Below are 4999 nucleotides of genomic sequence, written 5' to 3'. Positions count from 1 at the left end.
TTAGCATTCTTTTTCCAGATTTTCTCACATTTTTTTCCTTCTCAAACCCTTTATTTCTCTGACCTCTTGCCCATGTTCCTGCCCTTCTTTCTTCTTCTATTATCAATCAGTAAATAATTAGGTTAATATTTAATATATTGACTACTGACTATTTACTTAATGACATGGTGGGGAACAAAGAAGCATGACATACAGTCCCTGATCTAAAGGAATATATAAATTTGAATCTTCTACTATTAGGTATAGACTCTCCTTTTTGTCAATACCCATGGCTTTCTGATAACTGTAAAAAGCATCAGCCAGGTTGCCTATGGCAACCCTGCAAGTTAGAAAAGCTACAAGGCTGCTTATGATGACAAAAAAGTGGAGAAGGACATGGAGGGTCATGGAGGCCATAGGGTTGCATTCCCAGAAGGAAGTTGTGAGATCAGGAACAGAAGCAGAAAGTCATTCATAAATGAAGTTTTTTTTTTTCCTTTCCTCGCAACTGAAAGTAGAATAGAAAATTAGAGAGAATTTTTAGAGATAGATTCAGATGTTCAGTAGGTACTACATGGAGTAAAACAGAAGAAAGAAACTTAAGTTTATTGAATCCATATGATGTACAAGACACTTAATAGGTGCTTTATCTATTTATCTCATTTAATCCTTTTAACAATCTTGTAGGCTAGCTATTACTGTTGCATTACATATTTGAAGAACCATTCAACGTCACATGGTTAGAAAATGGTGGAGTCAGGATTTTCACTGAGGTATTTCTGAGTGCAGAGACTGCATTTTCTATAATGTCTTGCTGATGACCCAGTTTGAGATTGATGGGAATGTGCTATAGGTATTTATGTCTATTTTTCAAGACAGAAACTGTGCACTTACATAAATTTGCATATCATCTTTCAGAGAAGTTTTGTGTGCACATGAATATTTTATTTTTATTATTATTGTTGCTATGAATATGGAGGAAAATATCTATAGAATTTGAAATCATGTATGACTCATTTTTTGACATACATTGTCACAATGATTTTTTAAAAATAAAAACATTGAATGCAGGCTCTGGAAATAAGGTTTTTATACACATGCACTGTAGAATAATGCTTAAACCGAGAAAGAGAGAGAGAAAGAGAGAGAGAGAGAGAGAGAGAGAGAGACCTTATTAACCCAGTTCCTTCCACATAAATATTCCACAAACTGTCAGCACCCCACAGGATTCCACCCACGTGACAAATCTAGTGCAATACTTTGAACAAACATGTTCATCTAAATAACGTTCCATGTGGCTGTTGAAACTACCTTCAGGATAAAGAGTTCTGTAATTAGATGTAAAGCTATAAAAGTCTTCTAGTTCATATGAAGATAATAATTTTTTAAAAATATATTTATTTGTTTTTAGAGAGAGGGGCAAGGAGGGAGAAAGGGAGGGAGAGAAACATCAATGTGAGAGAAAAACATTGATCAGTGGCCTCTCTCATGCACCCTGAATGGGGACTGAACCCTCAACCCAGGCATGTGCCCTGATTGGGAATTGAACTGGTGACCTTTTGCTTTGTGGGAGGATGCTCGACTCCCTGACCAACACTGATTAGGACAAGAATCTTGAATTTAGTGTTTCAAGACCCTACATGGGTAATGTGTGCATGATTTAACTCAGTGGGAAAAGCCATTTTGTAAATCCAATGTAATGATTTACAAAAATGGCACACACATGCTGCCATCTACTCAAGCTGTACCTAAGGCATATACCTGAGAAGGATACCAGTCCTTTCCTGCCAGCCCAGAAGCAATCTTAGTCCTTTTTCATGCTGGACGCCTACTGTTGGGAGTGGTCACTTAAAATGAAATCCATTTGCCATCCCTGATCTAAAAACATCCTTTGTGGAAAAGAAGTCATGCAAAGATGATCCCAATGTATGCCACTACTGTGTTTTAGAACCATGCTAAGCTCTACCTAACCAAAAGAACCTTCCATTAAGACCTCAACCAGTCTTGACCTCCTGAAGTGTATAAGTACTATCATATTTGAAAGTCCTATTGGCATTTACCATAGACATGGATTTTTATTTGTTTTCTTAAATATATAGGACTGTTGCAAACCCTTCATTAGTGGGGACATATCTAAACATACCTCTCTATTATGCTGTCATATATTGTTTTGCTTTGTTTTTGGAAAGTGTTCAGAAATGTGAGTGATGATGTTAAGATAATGCATGATGGTGAGCATTTGAGAGTAGGAGTAATGGAAGGACAAAGATGGTACTTAAGATCCAGCATTGATTCAGTTTGCCCTTATAGGAGAACAACTTAGTGTCCACTCTTACTGTTCATGGGTCAGCAGCATTGCTTTGTACAAGAAAGGAAAAACGTTTTTTATAGAAGTTATGGTTTTATTTTAAGCAAACCATAGTCTTATCCAGAGGAAAGAGAGAGACAAGCCTAGGACTTCTCTATTGGTTGCTTTGTGTTGGAAAACAAGTATAGGGCATCTCCAAGACAGCTAAGCTCATGGAGATCCTTAATGTATTTCTGAGGTGTGAAGAGATTTGTGAAGCTGCTCTTTCTTGGTGGCTTGCTCCAAGTTTTCCTCTGCTCTATAAGGTGCAGCCAGAAGCCTGATTTAGATATCTTAGCTGTTGGACTCCCTGCCTAGGGTGTAGTGTCCTATCTTCTCCATCTCTCCTTAAGCCCACCTAATCATCCTCTGTTGTTTTGGCTCCCTGTCTTGACATGTGAACCTCACCTGGTAGTACAGATTTTCCTTTGGCTACTTTCTCAGTTCTTAGCCTGTGCTTAGTAGTTTGAGGTAAGGACTTGTTCTACCAGTATCCTGAGCAATACAAAAAGTAATATTTTTCACATATACATAATATATATATATATATATATATGTGTGTGTGTGTGTGTGTGTGTGTGTGTATTTATTCAAATAATATTATATTGTATAATCTTTATACACAGCAATGCTTACTCAAATAATGGCCCTACAGTAATTCTATACCAGATGCAGGGTCATTTGAAAGTGCTTTGAGGGAGAAGGGCCTTTAATGAGTAACTATGAATAAGCATGGTTTTCCAAATTCTTGCCTACCTCATGTAATGTATTTTTGTTATCATTTAAACACATTTTTAAGTAAGACAAGGTACAGAGAACAATATAATGAGTAATCAAGTATGCAGAACACATAATTGAATTTTGTCATTTGCTTCAGATTTTTTTTTAAATATAAGAAAAATATCACAGATAAAGTTCAGGGTTTGTTTGTATTTTTTTCTCCAGTACCATTTACTGTAGTTCTTTCACTGTCCTGAATTTTGTATCCTAGTGTCTTTCCATTCTGTGTTCTAACAACTTCATCACATATGTATTTATGGTGTTTCCTGTATATTCATATGGATGTTTACATAAATGATATCATACCATTTACAAAATTGTACAATTTTCTCTTTTATTTCAAAATATCTCAGTATATTTTTTGGAGGAGAGTCAGTTCATTTATAACAGCTGTATAGTACTTCATTGTATTGAATGTATCCCAATTTGATGAACATTAAGTTGTTACTAGTTTTTGCTATTATAGTAATACTGCAACACACAACACACGTCTGCTGGAACACAAGTGAAAGGCTTTCTTATATACATTCCTAAAGTGAAATTGCTAGGTATTTGTATTTTCACCTTTATTGGTAGTGCCAAATTACACCTACTCAAATTTATACTCTCATTAGCAGTGTTTGAGTGCTTCTAATTTGCCAGAGATCCATCAACACATTTTATGACTTTAAACAATATTTTATTTATTTTATTTTTAGAAAGAGGTGAAGAGAGGGAAAAGGAGAGGAAGAGAAACATAAATGTGCGGTTGCCTGTCATGTGTACCCAACTGGGGACCTGGTCTGCAACCAAGACATGTGCCTTGGCTGGGAATCAAATCAGCAACCCTTTGGTTAACAGGCCAGTGCTCAGTTCACTGAGTCACATCAGCCAGGGCTATTTTCTGACATTTTATTTGTATGGATCTGGCGGTACAAAGTAGAAGCTAATTTTTGTTTTTATTTGTACTTCCCTGATTAGTTGCAAGGATGAACCTCTTTTACATGTTTATTGGCCATTTGTGTGTCCTCTTCTGTGAATTGCCTGTTCGTATCATTTATCCACTTTTTTTCTGATTTATTTGCCTATTTCCAATTAGTATATAGAAGATCTTTACGTACTCTGGACACCAACCATTCAATGGTTATAAACATTCCAAATATATTATCCCAAGCAGTTGTTCAAAATTAATGTAATTTATGGTGTAATTTTTATAGAAAAGTTTAAAATTTTAATGTAATTCAATTTATTAATATTTCCCTTTGTGACTTATGCTTTTTATGACTTATGTTGAAGACATAAAATTATTCTAATGTTTTCTAACAGCTTTAAAGTTTTGATATCCACCTTTAGGTACACTCATTTGAAATTTATTTTTGTCAATGGTATGGGGTAAAACTCTATTGTTTTCCACATACAGGTAATCAAATGTCCTGATAGTACTCACTGAATAGTTTAGAATTTTCCAGTGGCGTATAAGGCTATTTCTATAGTAATTCTCATATATCTGGTCTGTTTTGGGGCTCTCTATTGCATTCCACTGGTCCATTTATCTGTTCTCTAATACTAAACTACTCTGTTTTAATCAATATAGCTTTATATAGTTCTTTTTTTCTAATTTCTATTTATTGATTTTGAGAGAGAGAGAGAGGGATAGAGAGAGGTCTACCTGTTGTTCCGCTCATTCATGCATTCATTGGTTGATTCTTTTATGTGCCCTGACCAAGGATCAAACTTACAACGTTGGTGCATCAGGTTGATGTTCTAACCAGTTGAGCTACACAGCCAGAGCTATAGCTTTATATAATTCTTTATATCTGACCAAGAAAATGTCCTTTCAGAAATGTCTTGAATTTTCTTTATTTTACTTTTTTATATAAAATTTTGAATCAGTATATTAAATTACTTAAAATA

Source organism: Furipterus horrens, unplaced genomic scaffold, assembly GCF_987537825.1.
Source record: "Furipterus horrens unplaced genomic scaffold, mFurHor1.1.pri manual_scaffold_17, whole genome shotgun sequence".
NCBI lineage: Eukaryota > Metazoa > Chordata > Mammalia > Chiroptera > Furipteridae > Furipterus > Furipterus horrens.
This window is presented reverse-complemented; position numbering follows the sequence as displayed.